At 39.9% G+C, this 25,291-nt stretch overlaps 1 protein-coding gene across 2 annotated transcripts in view; it reads right to left on the bottom strand.

The window, feature by feature from the left end:
• The window catches only part of MARCHF1 (membrane associated ring-CH-type finger 1), a 479,517-nt gene that overhangs the window by 246,199 nt on the left and 208,027 nt on the right, over window positions 1-25,291 (bottom strand). For both annotated transcript variants that reach the window (XM_090036253.1, XM_090036254.1), the window contains exon 4: window positions 14,806-15,014. The gene's annotated coding sequence lies outside the window, so the exon portion shown is untranslated. The remainder of the gene's footprint in view (window positions 1-14,805; window positions 15,015-25,291) is intronic.

The raw sequence follows: 25,291 nt of genomic DNA, 5'->3' as shown, positions 1-25,291 counted from the left end.
TAGCAGAGTAGACTGGACATTGGTGGATGTTTCTGTAAGGGAGTAAAGACCTTCCCTTTATGTCTTTCACAGGATACCTTGTATTTATGCCCTACATAGATATCTATCCCCCTACCCCTAGATCAGAGAGATGGGAAGAGGTAGGAAGCTCCACTAACAACTCATGGAGCTAAATCCTGGTCTCCTGGTACTACTCCTGAGGATGGTACCTAATGAAGTGCTCTTTAGTTAGGGCTCTAGCTAGAGGCATACTCCCCCTTTCTTTCTCTCTGGATAACAGTGACATTTCTGAGGTTGTACATGTCCAGCTTGGTTGATATATCCAATAAGGGTCTCTTGTCTGTGTATAGTTTGGGACCCAGAAACGTGGTTCACAATCAGGATTTCTCTTACAGCTGTATATCAGTGGCCCTAGACAATCTGTTGACCAGTCTATTATGATTCAAATAGATAATTTTCTTTCTGCTGTTTAGATAGCTGTTTACTGTTTTGTACTCACATCACCCTAGGACATTAATATGTCCATATTACTGTCAAAAATGAAATGACACCATCAGCTTTAATACTAAAGTTATATCAGAGAAAAAGCTGTCCACTCTTTCTACATGTAAAATCTAATATGAAAAACATTTTCTATTTGCCTCCAAATGTGTTTACTTTGAGCCCTTGCTATATAGTTTCAAAGTTTCCAGTAATATGAGGATAAAAAGATATTTTTCAGGTGGTAAAAGGACAAAGAAAAACATTTTTAAAACATATTACTGCAGATATAAAGCACAAGAAGTGGGAGAAGGAATGACTAGTGGGAAGTGCTGTTTCTTTTTTTTCTTTTTTGTTTGTTTTTTGTTTTTTGTTGTTTTTTTTCTGAAGACTACACTTCAGCATAATACTCTTCTTCCAAATGTTCCTGTAATGTAACATACTATAGGATATTTGTCTCTTGCTGTCTCTGTTATGTAGGCCATCTTTCATATCTTTCAGTGAAAGGCTTTTTTTTCTTTTAAAATTTATTTTTTAGTATTATACAATATTTGTTATGGATCTGAAACTTAATACCCTAATACATCATTATTAGGTATTCTTTTTAAGCCATTTAGATCAAGACAAATGCCCCCATGCCCCGCACCTTTTTAGTTTACACTATTTCACTATATTTCTCCAAATAAAAATCAGTAAAGATTTTAATAGCATCTTATCTGAACTGGGAAATTCAGTCAGGGACTTGGAACGCACATGCGTCCATGTGTAGAATGTTTTACTTATCTTTCACCCTTCAGAAGAATAAGCCAAAAGACCTTAAGCAAGTATTGATTTCAAAGCTTTTATTCTTTATTCCACTGATATTGACAGTGACATAGGAGGCAATTAAGAGAGATCATAGAGTATGTTTAAAAATCATGGCCACAACTTTTAGCTTAGTAAACCAAGAATTTAAATACTATGTCACTGATATTTTTGTCAAATATTAGCACAGTTCATTTCCAACACTGGCCAAAAGGAGAGAGATATGTAAAGGCAGGAAAATCTTCATTCTCACATACATATAAGGATAGGGTCCAAGTTGCCAGAAGGGAGGCAAGAAAGGCTACTAGAATCTTTAGAAGACCAGACTTTCACTAAAGCAGAGCCAATAGTTTACAATGATTACAAGGACTTAAGGATTTGAAAATTGGTTCTGCCAACACATAACAATCCACACTAGGCATTTGTCAGAGCGACAGCAATTAAAGCATACTACCACAGCTGTCTCAAAGACAGTCTCTCTAGGGAATACATAAAGGGCAAAAGAGTCCACAAAGCACCATGCAAATCTCACTATAAAAAACAGTGCTGCCTGACCTCAACCAGTAATATGAGGATAAAAAGAAAAAAAAAGAATTTCCATTCGCAACTACCAATTAATTACACAGTGGGTAGGATGGCAAAAGAAGCGCAACTACAATGATCTCCTTCAAATATTTCTTCCACTTTTAAACTCTGTAAAATCTTAAAATATATTTCCTATACTTAAGATGAGAAATTCCACTGGAACCAATAAAAATCTAAAAAATGGGGTCCATTGGATTATGTATATACATACCACTTTTCTACTCACATGTACTCATTTTTGCAGGCACGTGCATGCTTTTGTGTAGAACCAGAATGAAATAAATTTCATAGGAGCTTATAGCTCTAAAACCAGACTAAAGACTATCATTTTAAATGAAAGCATTCACTGTTACAGTAAGAGACGATAATGGGATTTCAAAAAAAAAAAAAGAAAGAAACCCACCAAAGTAAGACAAAATTGTATACAGCTCTTGATTTTCCAAGTTACTTTAAAAGTAAAGGTTTCTGTCAGTTTCTGAGAACATATTCTTTTGTATTCTGTAGTGAAATGTGAGTCTATCTTGTTTTGGACATTGTATTCACCATCAAAAGAAAGAAAATGCTGTCCTGACCCAAAATCAGCTTTCATTAATTACTTTCATCCAAAAATACTGCTATTATCACTGAAAAAATCAGTAGTTTCTGTCTTCTCCTTTCTAGCTCCCCTGTTTTCACTGAAAAACCGTAAAAGGATTCAAAGTAAAACTACAAAAAGCTAAACTATTTAAATTAAAACAGATGTAGTAAAAGATACAACAATGTTTAAATATCCACAAGATATGTTGATCCATATCTTACAAGAAAGAGAATAGATATGGGGTGACCGGAGCAACAGGTAAGGCTGCTGTCCAGAGTCCTGAAATTATGTACCTAGCGCACATACTCTTTTGGGTCTTGTTGAAGATGGTGTTTAACTGTATTGTTAAAATTAGCTGGTTTTCCAAAGTTAAAACATTTGTCCTAAATCAAAGTAAGTTTGTTGGACTTGCTAAAACAGTAGCTAAAAGAGGAAGCTGTTTCTTGGTAAACTCTTTATGCCCAAGTACAATCCCAAAGTCAAACTTAGAATTTGGGATTTGCTGCCGACTTGATATTGTGATTAGTAGCACTCAACAGAATTGAAATCAGTATGTACTCTCCATTAGTGTCCCCAATAAAAATGTACTTTCATATAAAGGGAGTGATGTTTATAAAAAGACATCACTTTGGGCTGTATGCAAAACAGACTATGAGCCTACCAATATAAATAAGTATGTCCACTCAAATCAGTTCTGCTCACACACTGGAGCTGTGTTTGCAAAAGAGTTCAGCTGTGATAATTATTTAAACCTTCCTCAGAAGACAACAATACACTTTTGTGATGCTCAAGTGAATGAAAGCTTATGGTGCAATTCAAACAAACATATATCTATTAAGAGGAAAGGAAGAAAAAAAATCTACCATTTTTCAGAATGTAAATTTGGAAAGACATGTTTGGAAAGGAAAAAAAAAATCCCTTTTTTGCAGTTCCAATCAACAACTAATTTATGCTGTCATTGAAACAAAATGCATGCCACTATAGCCCAAAGGGAACGTGAAACTATCATTTGTTCCTAAAACTATATCAAATCTAAAAATATATATATATGTTACTGTAATAACAGGTAAAATGACAGGAAGTTTTTAAACTCAGAACCAAATCAAATCTTCTTCAAATCAATAGACACAGAAAATCTAGAGCTATAAAAATTAAAACTAAAAGTTTTCTCCACAAAGTTGGCAGGTACCCCTTAGAATTATCAGAAAGCATGCCTCAGCAGATTTTAAGAACTGGCCATTAACAAAAAGAAGCAGGCAGGTAGGGAGATTCAGTATCTCAAACTTCAAAACCATTATGAAAAAAGAGCAACTTTAAATAACACCTTTATTCAATACATAACCCGTACATGGTAACTTAAACCGGTAGAATTGTACTTTTCCTGTCTCTTTTTCATAAGAAATCTGACAATCATATTCTGCAGCCATTAGCATCTATGCAGTCTTATCAGGCAAAGTATCTAGTAAGGAATTGTATACCCCTACAATAAGCTAACAAAAGTGTGACAAACAACCTGTTATTTCTTTCCACCTAACTGATGAACTATTTTCCATTCAAAGGAACATCAAGCAGCAACAAGGAAGCAAGTCAGAAGAAAAAATATTTTAAACATGTTTTATAACTGTAGCAGGTTCATGGCCACTGTGGTGGCCATGATGCCCCCTGGTGGCCATGTATTCCCTGCCTGGCTTAGATTCTAATGTAGCCCTCCCTTGTTAAGTCGCCTGCCATGCCTTGTTCTTACTAGAGGCAGTGTAAGGGAGGCTTCCTGTGGGCTGTTAGAGAGAGTCTGAGTCATGTAAACTGCAACCAGGCCTCTCCTCTGGACCCCCTTTGCCTCAACCTGGCCCTCAAACCTCATAGGCCCTTCTCAGGTTCCCTATGCCCCTGCAGAGCACCTGTAACTTTAAGCAAAGATAGGATGGCTCCATTCCTCCTCTCCATGACACCCCAAGCATTTTGGTTGTTATCATTATGCTGTTCACTTCACACACCTGGTTCTCTTAGGTCTTTGCAGTCCCACATTCAGTCCTAGCCCTGTTGCTGGGGCCATAGACCCTCTGGTCTGAGTGTCAATCAATCCCTAGTTCCTGAACCTCCAGGTCCCACATTCAGGTACTCTCCCTGCCCTTGGCCCTTTTTGGGTTTTACCCTCTCCCAACCATGCTTGTCTCTGGACTCTCTGATCACACTCCAACCCCTTTCTGGGTCTGGGGCTCATGGATACCCGAGTCCCTAGGCTGCTGCAGCCCCTGCTGGGCCCCAATTTCACCTTCAGAGCTTCTGCTTTCCCTACTGGGCTCACTCTCAACCCCTGCTGGGCTTCTGGCCTTGCTTGTCCTTGCAGGGCTCCAAGTAAACTGAATATAACTTAATAATGAGCACCTGCTCTCTGCAAGTCATTCACTCAAACCTTCTCTAGACTTATCATAAACCAGGTCCACCTGCCTGCATACCCAAGCCCTGCTCTGTCCCAGGTACCTTTCCTTGCTCCCTGCATTGCAGAGTGGTTTTCTATCTGACCAGCTAAAGCCCAAAGCCTGGCTATTGCTGGTTAGGTGAGTTCTTAATTACCACCCTCCCCTCCCACCCCCCTCCCCTTTTGCCACCTGCAAATGACCTCTCAGGCTGCTTGCTCCCAGTGCCCTACTACAATAACATTCTCTGACCTCAAGAATCACATTACTGACCAAAGCAATACTATCCCCAAGACTACTAGACATCCTGGAATTAGTCAGAAGGCTTAAATGAGAAGGTATTACCTTAGAATGCCTTAAATCTAAGCATTTCACAAGTTGGCTTACAAACTGAAAATGGAGCACTTCAACCACTCACTACTAGATGTAACTGCAATATGGCTATAAGGAAATTAGTCAGGAAGCAGAGAATAACTCTGTCATTTAAAGTATGGGTGGAATTTTATGTATGGATGTAAATGTGATGTTATTATCCAAATTGCACTGGCCAAGAAAACAGGGTTAACATCCTAACAGTTCTGAGTTATGCCATGGGACATTGAACACTAGATGTAATCAGAGGTCTAGATCTATACCTTAACCAAAAAATTGTACTTCCTATAGTATAGCATGCTCTATTAAAAGCTTGTGCATCTGCTTAATACAGACTATGGTGGAAGGGAACTACCAAACTTTTCTACATCCCTAGCTAGTATGTTTGTATAATTTTTTTTTTAACTTTTTATCAGATTAATTCAAAGATCTCAAAACACCATGATCATGCCACTGAGTCTGCAAAGAAAATAAAAGCCTCATCCAGTAACTAAATTTGTGAGAGTTAGCAGGAAATCAATGTAGGCAGGAACACTGGTACAAGAGTATCCATTAATTACCCAGAAGCATAACTGGAAACAGAATTAAAAACCTGCATCAAGAAAAACAAACATCTGCTGTTTGAACTGGAGAACAATTACATTTTCAATAATATTAGGGCTTCTCCTCCTCCTGTCCATATATTGGAACAATAAGGGGCCACCTTTTTGGCAGGCATGCCACAAGTTAGCCCTGAACCCTTCCCAAGTGGCACTCTGACTCCTTTCCCTTACCTCATCTGCTGATCAGCTTTCTGCTCCCTACCCATTTGCCATGTGCTGCCCATCCTCTCCCCAACTGCTGTGTGCTACACACAGAGACTGCCCATTCTACTGTGGCATCAAGTAGGCTGCTCTTCCCGCCCCCCGCCCTTGGTGTAGTGAGTGAGTAAGCAGTGGACAGTGGCTGTGCCACCTGGCTGGATCTGCAGCACACTACACCCACCTCTACAACAGCACTCCCACAGGGACTGCATAATAGTTAAAGAACATGCATGTTCTAGAAAAGCGTGTTTCAATCTTTTTTATTTGTGGACCCCTGAAACATTTTGAACAAAAGTCTGGACTCCTTTGAATCATAAGTGTGGGTATTCACATACTTTCAGTTGACCATAGTCATCTTTCACAGGCCTCTTAGAATATAGGATGTGGACCCCAGGAGTCCACAGACCATAAGGTGAACACCACATTTTTAGAGTTTTTTTCGGAGGGAAGCAGTTTGGAGAATCTAACCCTAACCCCATCCCAATCCCCAACTATAGTGCAGTCCAGTGTGGGCCAGACTTTTTGGCAAGAATGTCATAGATTAGACCCTAATTCTCCCCAAATGCCACTCCCTGGAGTTCCCCTTACCCAGCTGCCTGCTCAGTTTTTTCTCCCTAACCAAGCTGCTTCTCTGCTTTCTGCTTCCTGCCCTGTGCTCATTGCCTAACCTGATGCTCTGCTTTCTGCCCTGCTATATCTGGCACCATGCTGCCCACCCCATCCCTAATCTACCACGTGCCGCACAAAAACTGTCCATGCCATATGTGGCAACCATGCCTCAGGTTGGCACCCCCTGTGTTAGGTGATGACATAATCATCAACAATTAGGCAAGCCAAAGGAGGAAGAACTGGATTACTCAGATATTATCCAGTATATTTTATTACTACCTACATAATAGCCTCCAGTTTTCAATAACTTGACTTAAGTATGCCAGCAATTACTCTGATGTCCCTCTCTGATAATCATCAGAAAGTTTAAATGTTTAATTATGTTAATAAGTATAGCACTAAGCATTATCATTGTAAAAATACATTAAAATGTGGTTAGTGCCAACAGAGAAACTGAAAGATATTTAAAATAAAACATTTTCCCCCTTTCAATATTTATCTGCATAATATTTTCCAATCCTGTATTTGTTTTCATTTTTTCATAGTTCGACAGCTTTTAGGTATCAAATATAAATGAAATGGCATCCATAAATGTCAGGGAGAAGTATATCTGCAGATGTGCTTGACCATGTCTCTCTTTTTAATGTGCAGGTAATGGTGGTCAAGCTTATTATTGCTTCTCTTGAACATTATATCCTTTTACAGAAATATTCCTTTTTATTTGCTGAGATGGAACTCATATAAAAGAAATCCAATTTCCTATGAAGAACATTCAAATACCAGTATCTTTTCACAAAACATATAAATATTTAAGCTAGTTATAAGCATTAAGGCAAATAGCAGATAGTCTATTTTGGCATTGGAAATCATGATTAGAGTTCAGCCTGATTTGTCACTTGAATGGAAAAGATCTGTTCAAAAAACACATCTCCTTTACATTAAGCTAATGTAAAACATTTCAGTAATTCAAACTCCTCAGAATGTATTCTATTGTAAAATATAGAACTAGACTATAAAGCTATAAACTAACATAATATATTCAGATGCAAAATACCCAAAATTCTCTACCACAGGTGGGGCCAAATTCTGTCCAATTCTGAGGCTAGGGTATGGAGGACCTATGATGCTTAAACAAATGGAAAGTCAATCAATATGGTATATAATCACAGTTGCAGAGGAACATATTATTTCATAGTTTGTTGTCCAACTGGTTGGGAGACTGAATAAATTCTTTAATTTCCCCTCCCCCTACACACACACAGAGGATAAGTATTTATCCCATATCTCTACCAGGACGGCACACTCTATATAAAATATTGATGTATAATAGTCATAAGTATAAAGTAAATAAGCTACCAATAAAGTCAGCAAGCTATCAATATTATTTTCCTCTAAAGTAAAAAAAAAAAGGAATGAACTATGAAAGTTCCCAAGATCTGGTAAAGTAACTGTTAGTAAATATTAGACTGTTTAGTGACAGATGCTGTACCATTCTATGGATTCTTTTGCTTATTCATCACCAGACTAAATAGTGAAGCTTAAAATATTATACTTTAAAAGTCTTTTCAAATGAACAGTGGCACAATTTAAATTGCAATTGATCTTGAAGTATACAATCATAAGAATTACAGACTGATATCTTTCAGTCTCCTATAGCATATATATAGTTTCTAACATGAGGGTATTCAGACCTTTATTCAAATAGTATTTTAAGTGTAAAAGATGTATTCTCAAAAATAATAAAATGTGGAAACAAAAACTTAATTAAAATTTGGTCAACTTTAATTACAACAATTTCAATGATTTTTCAATGTAGGCTATATACCTTAATTTGTAGGGCTGCATGAAGCTTCAGTCGCTGATTTGATTTGATGGAGATTTGGCCCAATTTGGCAGCTGAATCTCTGAATCCAAATCAAAGCAGGAGACCCATAATCTCTCCAAATCAAATCCAAAGCCTCCAATTAAATTCAGAGAGATTCTATGATTTGGACATAGACACAGCTTTATATGTTTTTTCTACATACCTCAAGGTACCAGGCAGCTCGTGAATGTTGAGATGGTGGGGCAGATGGAGTGCCCCACGGGAGTGTGTGTGTGGGGGGTCTCCCAGTACACTCAGCCATGGCCCTGTGGAAGTAGACCAAAAGCACTTCCGGTCCACTTCTGGGTCCTCAGTGGAGCGTGTGTAGGGATTGCCCCCCCCCATGACTGGTGCCTCCTGGGTCTGCAGGAATACCCAGGGTCCTCCCGTGGCTGATGGCCAAGCTGGGGGGTCCACCGCCGAGCATACCCCCCCACTTGCTCCTGTGGGATGCTTCATCCACCCCACCATCTCAGCGTTCACAAGCCGTGCCTGGTACCTCAAGGCATTTAGAAAAAACATACAAGGCTGTGTTTATGGCTGATTTTCCAAATCAGAATCGAATCTTCAGATCGGATTCAGCTGAATTGAAATTGGAACAGTGAGTCATCCGAATCAGCTAATCGAATCACTGTCCCCTGACCTAGGCTGAATCCAAATCCAAATTGAATATGGCCCGCTTTACACACTCCTATTAATTTGTATCTTCTTCTTCAGAAAAGAATGTATCTTATACACCAGAAAATACTGTAACAGTTGAGTTACATTTTTTTCTGAATATGAACAAAATATTTCCATTCAGTTAAAAAAACTAGTTTGGGAATCACTACTATTTTTTCAGTAGGATTATGCTATTCATCTTTAGTCTTCTTTTTAAAAACACAATTGATAATAATCCAGAGAATGGGACACATAGATTGTTTTGTTTTTTTTCTTTTCCCATAGTAGCAACAGTAGCTTACCAGCTCTACAAATTCTAGGTAGGTATTACTTACTGGCTCAAAACAGACATTGATAAATGAAGCAGATCATGTATGCAAGGATGCATCAGGGCACAGCTGATTTGCTTCACTGGGAGAAACATGTTGCCCCTTGTCCCGCCTGTTGATAGTTTGGGACAAGAGGCCATGTGTTTTCATGGCTTGAGGGGCCCCACTTTCCATGTTTACTCAGATGTATCCCTGGGTTCTCTGGTGACCCATCTGGGTAAGGGAGGAAAGTATGGGATTTCCTCCTTACCCAGGCTTGTCCCTGGAGAAAGTCTGGGTAGATGCAGAAAGTCAGAGTTTCCTTGCTTACCCAGACACTGGGATCTCTGAGGATCCACCTTACACAGATCCACTTCCAAATAAGTGAGGTAACCCCAACATTCCCTGTTTACCCTGACCGGTCCACAGACATTTCAGTAGGCCTGAGTAAACAAGTCTCAGCATGAAAGCATGGGGCACCAGGGATTCCCTGGGTACGGTGCCTCCATGCTGGGATGCTCACAGGTTTTCCCTACATATGGAGACATGCCTCTGGACATCCCAAGGTGGGTCTCCATTGGTGGGAAACCCCAACTTTCCCATTTATGGAGAGATAGACCAACTTTTCCTGGGGTGTCTCACTGTAATGGGGAAAGGTAGACAGTTGCTTCAGGGACTTGAGGGGCCCTCAAGCATTCAGGACACCTGCCCAGAGGGGCTGAAGAGTACAGACTGCCCACATTCTCTCATCACAGAGATAATAGACATCTGCCAACCCAGAAAGTGCGGAATGTATTACTACTTTTGTCATGCTACTCTTTTGCCTCTGATTGGCAGCACAAATGTTACATGAAGTAATGTCTGTTTCTACTCATTGGGCAGGTCTACACATGTGATTAATGTCCCAGGTCAGCCTGCCAGCCCAGAGCTGCTCAGACTGGGCTCTACATGCTGTGGACCAGCTGGCTGAGGCACAAGAGTGCTTCAGTGGGGGGAGAAAGGGGCTGTTTGTTGGCTAACCCCGCATTGAAGCACCTTGTACCCCGTGTCTGCATGTGTTGCTGTGCACAAAAAAGCTCTGCAGCAGGGTAGTACTTGTATTTACTTGTATGCAGAGTTTATTAGTTTTGTGCACCCTAATAGGGGCACACATGCAGACACCGTGACATTTACTGTGCAGTTAATTAATCAACTGCACGGTAAACATCTCATGTAGATGCGCCCACTGTGTCTGATAAGCTTATATGATTACTTTAGTGTGTTATTCTACCATTCTTTTTTTCCCCTCCTACAAGAACAATTCATTCCAACGCAAAGGACAGCAGATAGAGACTTTTAGGTTATCCATTAGTGTAATAAGGTAATGCAGACATTATTGCACAGCCTTTTATTTCTACAGGTTATTTAATACACACAAATGGCACTTCTTCAGCATTTGACCTCAGAGGAAGGATGTTCAAACCTATTATTCAACAAGATTACACAAAGATATCAGGTCTGATTTGCTGGCCTCAGATTCACCGGTTTTCAAACATTTTGTCAATTTTTGGGTGCTCCAGACAGTGGAGCTCTACTTTAGAGTCTTATTAACGCATAGCTTCTATTGATTTTAACAGTTCAGTGTGGGCCATCAAAACACTGTAATAAGCAAACTATTGAAAATATAGGCCAGGGGGAGGTGCGGTGGTTTCCTAATTTTGTGGGGGTTTCCCTTAGTTTGTGGATGAAATGCTGCACCTACAAATTTGACATAACTGTAAGAGTTTGTGTTAGTTGCTGTTGTTTCTTCCTCTTTCTCTCTCTCTCTCTCTCTCTCTCTCTCTCTATATATATATATATGCGCACAGAAAAATTACACTTGCTCAAGTAAGATCTTTGGACTTGAACCTGTCCTGAATTTCTCACTGCAAATCTGCTTCCCATAATACTTATTTTTTTCATGCCCTGTATACCATGGGTAGTGGTCTTGGCCATGAACAGCCCACTTGGGTACCAGCACCCAGAAGCCTTTGGATCAGAACAGGATAACACAAGTGAACTTCTGCCTGAACTGAATAATGTACACTGAGAACAGACCTGGTTCTGCATTGTTAAATCTGTTCCAGAACCTACTGTTGACCACAGCTTATAATATGATGAGACAAGTCAGACAGAAAACATTTAACGTGTGATAAAAAGTTTGCAGGGACAAACTAAATCCACACTTCAGCAATACCTACAAAGGAACTGCATATTGCAATCAAGGAGGCCATTTTGTAATATAGGGACTTATATAGGGAAATGTCTTGCCAACATGTCTAAAGCATCCATATATTTGTGGACTCTAAGCAGCCATGCATTTTACAGTAGCTTTGAACAGGAAAAAAATGCCGGTATCCATCAATCATGAGTTTTAAAAGTGCAGAGTCCTCACTGATTTCATGAGATACTCAAAACACAAAACAAAGCCAGCAGCAGAGTAACAAAGCAGTAGGATTTTTTACTCTCCCTACAAGTTTCTTCTATTAACCAGTAAATAACAGCCCTTCATCCAGCAATGCACAGGTAGTACTGAACGTTCCTGTGCTGACTATAGCCAGGTATGCAAATAGATAGGGACTGAAAGTTTCCTTCATAATCTTTAATGCCAATAGTTTGGGAACTCATGAGAGTTTCCTAGCAACCACCTGTTAAATGACACACTTTCTCCCTAGCATGCTATTTATAGATTATGAAGCAATTTCAAACCTTATTCAGTTAAGGAATGAAGAAAAATATCCTGGCCTATTGCTTTCAGTTCCTCTTCAACTGATGTGGGAAGTCTTCCTAATTTTTGGAAAAAAACAGTTCTCAGAAGTTACTTCCCCCTCTCTCTCCTCACCTCACCAGCCCCCCTCCCCACCAAAAGGGGGGGGAAGCAGAAAAAAATCCTGCTGCTGGCAAAAAACAAGGATAAACAACTGTTCAGAGACAGAGACGTATCCCGTAGACCTAGTGGGCAATTAAGGTAACTAGCTCTACCAGTCAGAGACAGAAATAAGATGTAAGTTGAACAAAAAATGAGGTATCCTGGAAAAGATAAGGTAAAGTGGAAAAGAAACATGAGACAACAGTAAGCATAAAGGATTTGTTGGGTTCACACAGACATGAGCCTATTATAGCACAATGTTAATAAACCTGGTCTAATATGCAAAAATGACCCATTATACATTTCAGATATGTTCAAAGTTTTATGTGAACTGTTCACATTGCTTCATTCAGGACTCTCTGCCTTGTAAAGGCAAGTCCCTGCGACTTGATTTACAGAAGAGCCTTCAGCATCCATTTGCAGTATTAAGGGGCTCTTCCCTGTGCAAACTGTAGCCATGGGAAGGAAATTTGAAAACATCCTTGAACAGATCAGACATTGTCCCACTGAGGGCAGTTCTGCATGCACATTTTAACCAGTACACTAAAACAACCCCTTCTCCTTTTTAAGAGAAAAACTGAACTGAACTTTTATTAACCTAATTTATTCTCCAGACTAATTTGCCCCACAACTACGTGCCTCTCTGAAAAAACAGCAAAAACAAATTGTATTAAAAAGGTACCAAAGTCTTTCCAAAATGTTTTGGCACAACACAAGGACAAAATAAAAAAATCCCCAAAACCCAAAAACTCAAATGTACCAAAAACAGAAACACGCACACACACACACACACACACACACAAACTTCAAGTAAAGAAACTGAGGCATGTCTCACCCTCCCCTCTCAAAGGGCAGTACAGTGTTTTACTAATTCTAATGAACTTTCTGTGGAAGTCAAATGTATCACTTTGTCAAAAGGTAATTTAAATCAAAATTACAGAAAGCTATGTGTAAACCAGGTAGCATCTTACATTTCAACTGTTTATGCTTGAAGTCTTAATTTGAACATTTTTTTCTTGAAACCTGCCCACACTCAATAAAGCGATTAAAGACTTTAATTGCATAAAACCCAAAGCATGATCTAGTCAAGTCAAAATTGCTAACAGAGTGCATTTGAAAAAAACAAACAAAAAACTCTCTCTCTGTCTTAGGAAAGGACACTGCCCAGGGATGTTCTCAGATGAAAAACCAAAAATAATGACTGCTGCTTTTGTCAGAAGCCAAATGCCAGATTTAAAGACTGTCTCAACCAAAATCACTCAATAAATCTACTAATATTTTCCACCACTCTACAAGAACCTTAGAAACATCAATCATCTGTTGATTTCTTGAAAACTAGGTCATTTAACTATGAAAGAGAAAGGGGCTGCAAAACACCACTTCTCTTTAAAAGAGATGCAGTATATTTTATCACTTTATGAAACAGATAACCCTTACAACATTCTCATTTTTTCCCCAGAATAGAAACATATATTTGTTAAAAGGGTAATTGGGCATATATACCAAACTAAAATTGCTGAAGGGATGAAGGTGGCTGTATCTATAAGAATATTTATTTTTATACCATTTCAAACTGTTTCTGAGGTGTCCATCTAACCTATACTGATAGAACTGTTATATTAGACTCTGCCTCACACCCACAAAACACTCTTAAAAACTTACAGAAAATGTTGTAGATTTTTATATTTTGTGTGCCTCTCTTCATATACAACAAGCCTAGAATTAGTTCTTAAATAATTAAATAATGCCATATTGATGAAATAACATCTGTTGCTTTTTAATGATTTTTTTCATGAAAGACAGGGAACAATGGATGAACAACAAAACAAAGTGATGCATTTTAAATGAAAATGTAGACCACTCTGCAGGGGATAGAGCTTTTGCCTACACTTACAAAAGCATGCATTTTAGCAAGGTAGACTTTAACAGGATTATTTTTTTCCTTAAAAGAAGGAATCTCTCTAACTATTCCCTTTTGTCCAAAGCTATAAACAAGAAGTTAAAATATTATGTCCTTGGCACCTTAAAGTGTGCAAAGAACAATATCCACTGTCTGTAAGTGTTACTTGGCTATATATCTAAAAAAAATCAACAACCCTTAAATGAAGGGTGAAATCCTGACCTTACTGAAATAAATGGGAGTTTCACCCATGAAATAGAGACAGATTTTGCCACAAGTATGTTTAATAAAAAAAGAAAGAAAGAAAAGAAAAGAAAAAATAATAACCCCACTGGTACTGCAATGTCTTCTTTAAATGATAATGCCTATGCATTCATATTTTTCCATAATTCCAAAATGCATGTTAGGATGGTATTATTGGCTATCATAAGAGATGCTGTTTCTGTGTGCTAAAGCATGCGGTGACCATGTGTACTGCTGGTCTACACAGTACATCCTGTTGAGCTGTTCTATTGTATCAAATCAAACCTTCTTCTTACCTCGACTTCCTTGCTCTTCTCTTTGTTTCTGCCCATTGAACTTCTCCCATTGCTGGCAGTCTCCCGCGCTGGGACTACAGAAATCTGTTGGAGGGGCATTTTTACAGTGCTGCAGGTTGCCAATACCTGATTGGATGCCTTATATCTTCACTCCCCCTGAGTAGCCCACCTGTATAATTGTTCATATCCTTGCTTTGCCAAGCTCAGTTCTAAATAAAAAGGGGAAAATATTATTTGAGACACTGAGCAGCACATGCCAGGGTCTTCCATCAGAAAAGTAAAACAAAAACCACATCAAAGAAAAAAGCACGACATAATCCGAAGAGTTTTGCATTCTTATAGAGACGAGGCATAACTACTCTGCTTTGTCACTGGAGCACCCCCTTTCCTCCCCCCCAAGAAGCATTGTGGGAGACAATTCAATTTCTATGTTACCTAATAAATGTCATGGAAACCAAGGAAACCTGGGTCTCACAGGCCCTCATTAGCAACTGCTTCCCTTTAATAGCACAGACTCCCACATTTGCAGCGGCTGCCACTTCTGCTTTTGTTTCCCCGGCTGATTCCACAAGAGGCCACTAAGCACCCAGAGACACTGCATCGTGCTGACTAGGTAAATAAGCATAAGGCTGAAAGGCTTAGTGTCCTATTTTGGAGCCAAAATCTCCTCCTTTAAAAGCATGGATTGCTTGCTGTGTCCTTCATGCGTCTACAATAATCTGCTTAGGTCAAAGGATCTGCCTTGAAGTGAGGAGTAGCGGTGAGCGAATGAGGTATAAAAAGGAAGACAAGACGGGGAGCAATTGCAAATGTGCCTTTCTGTGGCTGATAGTAAAAAGTTAACCCCTTCCTGTACTTCTCTTTTTCTAAGACAGCACCAGAAGCAAGTCCAGCAGGATAAGACAAAGGCACAGAGCACAGCACGCATGGTAGTTTAGCGTGAACACATCCATTCTGGAATACCATTTGCTGAACCCATCCAACAGTTTCTCCTTCTGTCAGGTGCATGATACAAGACCCAGGGAACTATTCTTCTCCCCTCCTCAAACTACAGAACAATAGAAGAATTCCCCAGGTGCCCAAAAAAAGCGGGGTATGGAAAAGAATAATATTCTTAAACATTTCTAATTAAGTATGTTTTCTTGAATATACTTATTTTTAAATAAAAAGAATCAATTTTACTTCTGAATGTATACGGAAGGGAAACAGACTAAATCAGATCAAATCCGAGCCTAAACAGTGCTTAGAAAATACAGTGATAGCTACATGGAAAAAAATATAAACTAAAGAAGCACCAATATGATAACCATATAGTAAATAATATGTAAGCAGGCTGCACCCCAAGTCCTTAAACATAACCTCCTGCTTGATTCCTGTTACCTGATAGATGCATTATTTCACTCCTTATAGTTTTGTAAATAGACATTCTAAACACTCTTGATAGGCTTTTTTTCTCTCTTATCAGCCACTTTATTGACTTAATATAAACATGCAAGAGAATGACAAGAAATAAAAGTTTGGACCTAATTCACTGCTACGTTACTTCAAATTTACACCAATGATTTCAACTGAGCAATGCTATAGTATAACTGGATTAAATGTGTAGACAAAGCAGACTCATTAGAAAGCTTGTATGTCCACTACAGACTCTCTGTGGATGCTGCACAAATGATATACATGTTGTATAGTGTAACTGGGAGAGAGATTTTCACTAAGTACACAAGAAAGTCTATATGCAGTCATGTATTTTCTTTTATTTTTGTTTCTTTATGGTACTTTCCATTTTTATTTACACCTGTTTCACCTATTTGACATTTTAAAATCAATTTAAAAAACTAAAACCAACCATATACAACACCAAAGGCGGATTTTTAAGAACTTTGAACATGCTGGGGTTTTATGCCAGGACTTATGGAATACATAACTAGAAGTGGTTTATGACAACACTTCTAATCCATAAATGGACTGCACATTTTAATAGCATTCCAAAACAGGTTAAAAAGCATGCCATATTTTTTAGGTTAATTTTTCTGATTAAATTGCACCTTGATGTAATGGTAACAAAATATGTATTAGCCTATCTAAACTTTTAAATCTCTAGACAAACTATGTTCCCGATCTGAATAGCTATAGAATTAGGAAGTCCTGAATCAGACTCCTCTTGTTTTGATAGTCATTTATTCTTAAAGCATTGGCAGAAACACATGGTGTGTGCAAGTGAACTGAAACAACATTGTGCTGAAGAGTAGAACCTATATCTAATTTTATACAGAAAAAAAAGTTGACTTTGCTTGTTGTGCCATGCCACTAAGTTCCTTTTTACAGAATATATTGAGATTCTAGTCAGAGTTTTCTAGGTTAACCAGTAATGTATTTAATCCCAGCCATGTCTCTTCTAGTTAACCATAATAAAGAGTTCAAAGGGTGTGACAAATAGCTCTTTGTAAGCTTGACTAATTTTTTCCACTTTGAGAAAACCTATTTAGGTTATAACTCAGGCCAGATATGGATGTTCTGTTTCTACCAAGATAATTGCTGTTCTTGCAGTAGAAACTAAAAATGTATAGATGTTCAGGCTTTTTCTCCCAGAGCAAAAATGGCTGCTCCAGAAGAAAAATATCCAGGCAACAACAATTAAATGGCTCTGGGTCAGAATGCAAGAAGCAGGGATGTTCTCCTGCAGCAGAGAACCAGGAGGATTCACATCATGGGAAAATGCACCTCTTCTGGCAATCAACTAATTAGTGGGTGGAAGGGAGGCATTCCTCTGGGTCTGGGACCCTCCTTGGCTATCTGTGGCATCTGCTGCTTTTCTGCAGCTGTCAACTGCCACTCACTTCCCAGGCATGGGAGAAAGCAGGCTGTCAATAAGGAGACATTCCTCAGAGCACGGGTGGCCTAGAGAGTAGACCTCTGGTGTCCCCTGGCTGGAAAGCTGGCCTGTGAAGCTCTCCAGACTTTCTTCCATCCTCTAGGCTATTTTTCTATTGAAAGAAATTTCTTCCAGTAGAGATGAACATCTGTAAACACCTGGAGGCAGCTGATTCTATAGATGGGTTAGTTATCTTACTGCAATTCCTCCTCACCTGAAATGTACAGGTTTTAGGATAGGGTGCGTTATCATTTTGGAAGTTGTTTCATTAATGAAAGGATGTCTATTTACAATTCTTTGTCTTTTAAACCAAGTTACATTTAATAGTTGTTTTGTATCATAATCACTTAAGAAAAATAGTATTTGTATTTTTTTAAATTATGTATAATGTTTTTCATGAAGAATTCTCAGAACAATTTCCAAACATTAAGGCTTCTCATGCCATAGTAAAGAAGGTAAGTGGCAGTATTATCCATCTTTGTGTATATAGGAAAAGTGAGGAAGCTAAGTGACATGTCCATGGTCATATAGTAAGTTGGTGGCATAGTGGGATTTAGAACTCACGTATACAAAATCCAAGTCCTTTGCTGCAATGTTGTTTTTCTTACTATGCCCTGCATTTATTCAGCTTTTGAAAATGCTTTATTTTAGCAAATTAAATAGTTATTTCTAAAAACACTTTACAGACTCTGAGCAACAGTAACCTACCTAAACACTTCCTGGAAAGAAAATGATAAAGTTGATTTGTATTTATGATGAATTTTAACCAGAAATGTCCCGAAGTATTTCATAAGATTTAGAAAAAAATAGGAGTCAGACTTTAGGATTCCCTGGGCACACCTGCTTGTTCAATTAATGCAAAACAATAAACTCCAGTTCATATTGCACTCCTGAAATGTACTTTTATCTGGGGTTATAACCAGCACAACACAATATCAGACTCTGATTGGTTTTTCCACACATTGAGTCTTGGAAGATGACTCCCAGGACCCGTTCAAGGACAACACCTATGATTTAGCATAAATATAATTGATGTACCTGTGCCCACTATGAATTCTCCAATCATGGGATTATACATATCCTTATACAAATACTATGTATATGTTTGTATGCATATTACTTGCATTTGTCTTTTTACAACCTCTGAACCAGCCCCTCTGAACTAACCGCTTCTTAAAAGTGATTTAAAAAACTATTTGAAAGGAAACATTACAACTACTTCCATCCTGGCAGGCTATTTTTAGGTTCTGCTTTATTACATTATTTATACAGGACACATTTGCATGTAATCCATAGATTCTGGGATTTAGGAAGCTACGGGCATTTATACACATGCCTGATGCCTAGCTAATTAGAATGCAAAGGAACAGACTCAATTAATCCAATTAGAATGCTCCAGCATCCTTGTTGTCATGTGTATTCAGCATCCTTGTGTCTCAAAACGGTGGCAGAAGCACTTTAACTAAAGCTTGTCAGGTAAGCTAAAGCATACCCACTGCCATTTTGAAGCACAGTATGCTAAATCCACGAGACACTGCAGGCGTTTTAATTAGAGCAGCTCCCAAGAGCTGTCCTAATTAAAATGTTTCCCTATCCGCACCTCAGATCATGTGTAAAGATGCTCTATAGTAGTAATAAGTAAAATAAAACTTATTTGCTGAATAGGTCATCTGAATAATTTACCAAAAAGGAAACACTGGCAATGGGAGCAAAGCATGCTGTGTGACACTTGAAAAGGCTGTGGTGCAGTTTTGCAGCCTTTGGTCCTAAGTTGGGGAACCAAATTTTATTTCCCCCAAATTCTGTATTCTGCAGCATTTTAAAGGAACTTCACAAGTTTAGAGAATTTTGTTCAGGTTCACCATCATCACATCCCTTCATTAACTATCATATCTAAACTTGCATGATAACCTGGCAGAGCATTTCTGAAGGAGTAGTATGAATGTAACCTAGATGTTATTTCCTGTGGCTTGAATGGAAAGCATGCTGCCAAAACTATAGTAGATATATGGATCCTGTCTGAGGGAATCTGTAGTTGTTCCATAAATGCCCTATATCTACCAGCAAAAATAGCAAAACTGCCCTCAATTTTTTCTCTCCTGCTTTATATATCTATCTAAACGCTGCTTTTCTGTAAGACCTTCACAATATGAGATTTGTTAATGTAAATTACTACCATAAAAACTGGCTTGTGCATTTACCTCTGAGTTTTGATATCTGTGGGTGTCACAATCTAAGCAAGTCAGTCACTTACCAGTAAGTGGAGTTCTTTGAGATAGAAGAACTGTGCATACCTTCCCACTTGTGAATATGCTCACTCCCTGAGCCTTTACCTGGAGACTTGCCTTAGCAGTATTGACAAAGTATGCTAGAACCACAGCTCCCAATGGTGGTAACTGAGAGTAACTGGTTCAGAGAGTTTTCATATCTGACAGCCAACTTCCTCAGATGCTATGAATGGGCTTGCCAGAAAGCAGTGGTTCTAGACAGATGGGAATTTAAATACAAAGGATAGAAAGAGGTGACACTGCTGAGAGGAGCAAAGGTGAGTTGAATAGCTCGATAGGAGTAAGCAAGATAGTAAAGTCATTGAAGGACACAGGGATTATAAAGGTTAGCACAGGTAACGGTAGTAGACTTTGTAATCTCTCTTGAGACCATATTTAATACATCCATATCCACACATGTGGATGATTTCTTGTGCTATGATTTTGTGTTCAAGTTCCCTTTGAAGGTTTGGCTGTTTAAAGACAGCTATTTTGAGGTCAGAGACAGAATGTTCAGGAAGGTTAAAGAGTTCTGCCATGCCATGGACTTTTGTGTGGGTCTGAAATTGATGTCAGATTGGTGTCCATTTATTCTTTCACATAGGGATCATCTCATCTGTCCAATGTGGACAGAAGCAGGTGAATGAACCCTGGATGTTATAATCCATGTTGTTTAGTCCAGTGATGATGTGCGCTGTGATGATGAGGGGAAACAGCTGGCTTTAACTGCCCTACCAACCTATAAAACCATCCTTACCTTTCTCAGCTGTGTCACATCCCCTTTATCCTTTGTATTTAAATCCCATTTAATTAAAAAACCCTGCTTTCTGCAGATCTATCAATAATGTATGAGAAAGTACACTGTCACTTACAAAAGCTTATGCTTCTCTGAACCAGTTAGTTTCAAAGGGTGCATCCACACATGCAGGCACATGCACTTGCAGCAGTTCAAATAGACACAGCGCAAATTTGAGCTGGGGCTTTTTGCCTCAGCATACATGCTTAGACATGCACTTTGTTGTGGAGCAAATTGTGCCACTTGGGGCAAAATAACCTTGCTTGGCTCCTCCTGGATCTGCAGCCACGGGGAGCTAGAGCATAAGGCCAGCACCTGGGCTGTCCCAGCAGCATAAAAAGCTGCTCTAGCAAGCAGCTCAGGGCTACTCGCTCTCAGGAGCTTTTGGGGCCTGGCCAATTGGTATCTGGGGACACTACCCTTTGTGTCAGCTTGACTGCTGCAGCAGCATCCCAAATCCATTTTTTTAAATACCCCCAAATACATGTTCTTCCACAATTAGAACAAAAGACCATCATGCACATATATATGTGAGGGGGAGAGAGAGAGAGAGAGAGAGAGAGAGAGAGAGAGAGAGAGAGAGAGAGAGAGATATCAGCTGGGCAATGCTTTATTGATATATTTACAATGTTAAAGTATTTTGGAAGCCTACCAGTGTCTCTATCATCATAATAAAATTAATTATAACTATCTATGTGTGTTGATGTGTGGTTTTGGCTTTTCTCGCACATGACTGATATCTGATAGGGGGATGGGGGAAGGTGGGTGGGTGTGTGGGTAGGTGTGGGACAATTGCAGGGGGGCTGTGGGTGCATCCTCTGGCCCCCACAAGGTGCAGCCCCCCACAAGGTGCAGCCCCCCACAGAGCACATGGACTGCCCCCCATGCAGGGCCCCAGCTTCCCTCTGGAGGGCCACAGCTCCCCCCCAACCACCGGGCAGGCCCATTCCCCGCCCCCCCCCTCCCCTGCAGGGACCTGGGCTCTGTACATGCTGAGTGGACCTGGCCCAGCCCATCCAAGGCTGTGCATTAGTGGGCCAGACTTGGTCAGTTCAGCATGTATGGAGCCCAGGTCATACAGTGCCGCATTGCCAGTGACTGTGCCTGCAGCAGAGCCATAGCCACGCTGCCTACTGCCACTGGTGCTGCAGGGGTGGGCAGGTGCGTGGCAGCCCCCACTCAAGCCCCTCCATGAACCCATCCACATTCTGGACACCCCACTCACTGCCATTCTCCACACTCCCCGACACTCTCCTCTACTTCCCATAGCCCCTGATAACTCCCTCCACTCCTGACACCCCCCCAACATCCCCCACCACTCCTCACAGCCCCTACCATCCTTCTGCCACTCCCCATATCCCCCCAACAGCCTCCTTCACCTCTAACACTCCCCCCCCAACATCCTCCTGCCACTCCTCACACCCACCCATGCCCACCAACACCCATAACTCCTCCCCCACCCCATGTCCCTAACTTACCCTTGACAATGCTGAGGACAGCAGGAGCACCACAGAGACGCTCTATCCAGAAACTAGAGCATCTCTCCTGAAGGACCAACTCTCAGGTTGCCTCCAGACATGGTCTTGACCTGTGCCTTGCCCTGCTGTTCTGTCCTATGCAAGTAATACTCCCAAACTTGCTTAGCATCAAATGTATGCAGTAAAGACTTAGCTCAGGAGCTACACAGTTCAGGGAATAAAACAAGTAGAGAGACCTGCTTATTTAAGTGTAACTCAGTGAATTACACATTTGACAAGAACTTAAGTGGACCTTGAGGACTACCGTGCTAGTAATTTATTAATCTGTATTGCGGAAGTAATGTATTAAGGGAAAAAGAAAACATCCACTCCATCTTTGTCCTTCCTCCTTCTTGGCTTGAAGGAGCATCTAGCATTAAATCTATAGGAGATGTGAGGTTGTCTCAGACAGGTGCAATGAATGTCACATGCTGAAATAAATGCCTCACAAGAAAGGCAATGTCTGAAACTGGGATATTTCAGATATGCCATTTGAGAAGTTTCCTGTTCAAGAAAAACAAAAGACCAGACAGAGGAATACAGGATCTGGTCCCAGATGCATCTGAGGGCCCAAGATGGCCACATAAGGCAGCGGAGAAAACTTAGGAAAAAAGGGTGAAATTGAATGGAATCAGAGACATCAACGCCTTGCTTCTCTCCTCAAAAACCTGCTTGTGCTCAGATCTTAAATTCGGGGAAAATCTAAATCTAAAATAAAAGCATTAATTTAAGTAAAGAAGGGATGCTACAGCTTCAGATAATAAGCAGGCCTGAAATGGAGATCAGCACAGTGCTCCGTCTCAGCCAGACAGTTGAGAAGAACTAAGGGGTGTATACAGGTCATCAGCATGATGGCGGTTCTGCCTACTTGTACTGCAAAGCTGAAAAGTCACTGGAATGAGACAGCATGAGAGAGGGAGAGACAAAACAAAAGAGCCGAGAACAGATGTTCAGTTTCTAATGGAAAAAAAAATCACAGTTCTCTCAGTAGAAAGTGTGTAGATGTTCAAGCTCTTCCTCCCAGAGCAAAAATGGTTGCTCTGGAGGGAACAAAAATTACCTGGGGACAACCACAGTTAAATCACTCCTGTAAGAGTTTCTCCAAGGAGACTGAATGCCTACGCACTTTTTCCTGGTTTAACTCCTTCTGGGGATCAGGAGGAGTGGAGCTGGGGCAAAGTCTCCCTGCCTTCCTGAGACCAGGGACACCCCATCTGGAAAAAGCATTGGGGGAAGCTGCTGCTGCACCACTGTTGAGTAGGAAAGGAGGGGTGGAGCAGCCCCAAGCCACTCCCCACCTCCTCCTTACTCTGGGGCTCCCAGTGTAAGAAGTGGGCAGGGGCTGAAACAAAAGAGGGAACGTATAGGCTGAACATCTGTACTGCTCCCTCTATTGGAAAGGTGTATGAAATTTCTGGCTGGATTTGGCTGAAATAATGGATCCAAAAGGAAAGTTAACTAGGATGAATGTATTTGTAAATTTTTTTCTGTGTTGCTCATTCATAATATACTGTACATTACACCAGTTCAGCGTCAGCAATACTAGTCTATTTACAATTCTTCCTGTTCCTCTTCCACCAGACTGAAAAGGAAATCAATGCAATTACAGAAAAGAATAATGTACTTGTCACTTGTAAGGTCCGTGCCCATATATTGCACATCTACAACTATTTGCTCTTCAAGTCCCCTTGAAGGTAGCAGGCCAAAAGCAAGGTTAGTAATATGGGAACATAAGACATGGAGGAAGAACCTCAGCAAAGAAGTGTTCCATCATATATTAGCCATGACTACCTAAAGCAGTGGACTCCAAAGTGGGGTGCACGCACCCTAGGGGGTGCGGGAAGAAAATATTAGAACTTTTATTTCTATTTATATAAATATATCTATATTGGGGGTGCATGCTCAAAAAATTTTTACTGATAGGGGTGCATGATCAAAAAAGTTTGGAGACCACTGACCTAAAAGCTTACCATTACACAGTTCAATATTGTATCTTCAAAGAAGGTGTTTCCTATGACAAGGAAAAGAGTGGACCAATGAAGGAAAAAACTTCCTTGATCTAATTTTCAGCAATGACGTAAACAAACTTCAGAGGCACACCATATCCTTCAAGTCAGCCTGAGAATCCTGTTATGAAGTCACTGGTAAATCTTTCATTAGAACTTCACTAAAACAATATCAAAGGAGGCAGGGGCCTTCCTGTAATTTTCCCAACATGCCCACACTTTATAGATATATTTTCTAACATAACAAATCTCTGCAAAAGCACAATCTTTTAAACCTTACCTCATGATTTCTACTCCTTCCCTCTCTACCCTCCCTGAGTATAATACTGAGCATAAAGTATTTTGGTTTTTGTTGTTGTTGTTTAATTCTCGGCTAATCTAATTGGGTTGACCAAAATTTCTCCCAAAAGGAAAGTATAAAGACCTCCAAGTTAGGCTGGGGTTCTTGTGCAGTACCTATTATCATTACTATGGCATGGGTACAAGGAATTTAATGCAAGGTAAGGTTGGAAATGTCACTTCTTTTCTTAGAGTTTCAATTCCCTGGTGGGCCCAGCTGTGCTGGGGCTTGCCCTAGTATATGCTTTGCCCTTCTGTAAAACGCTATGTGTCAGTTCACAAATACCACCAGATTTAAAATTCAAATATTACAGCAGAGTGCAGGTTCAAACAAGTTCTAGAAATAAGGGAGGTTTTTTTGGGTGATACATTTTATTGGACTAACTGTATATCTGGGGAAAATGTTAGACAAGCTTTAGGGTACAAAGTGTGCTTCCTCAGGTTATTAGAAATGTATTTTTTAGTGCTGAATACCTTACCACAGATGGACCTAGATTCTACTGAAATGCATGTCCTCCTGCATTCTGCCACTCCCGTCCCACCCCCAAGGCCAAGATCTATATATAAATCAAAAACTGTGCTTGGAAAGGTTTTGAAAAGCTTGCAAGTTCAGTGGCCTCCTGAGAATGAATTCCATGTCAATAAATTATGAAATCTGACTATTTGAAAGACATTTGTACACCAACAGC

This window comes from Crocodylus siamensis, chromosome 2 (assembly GCF_052110815.1).
Source record: "Crocodylus siamensis isolate JL-2025a chromosome 2, ASM5211081v1, whole genome shotgun sequence".
Lineage (NCBI taxonomy): Eukaryota > Metazoa > Chordata > Crocodylia > Crocodylidae > Crocodylus > Crocodylus siamensis.
This window is presented reverse-complemented; position numbering and strand designations above follow the sequence as displayed.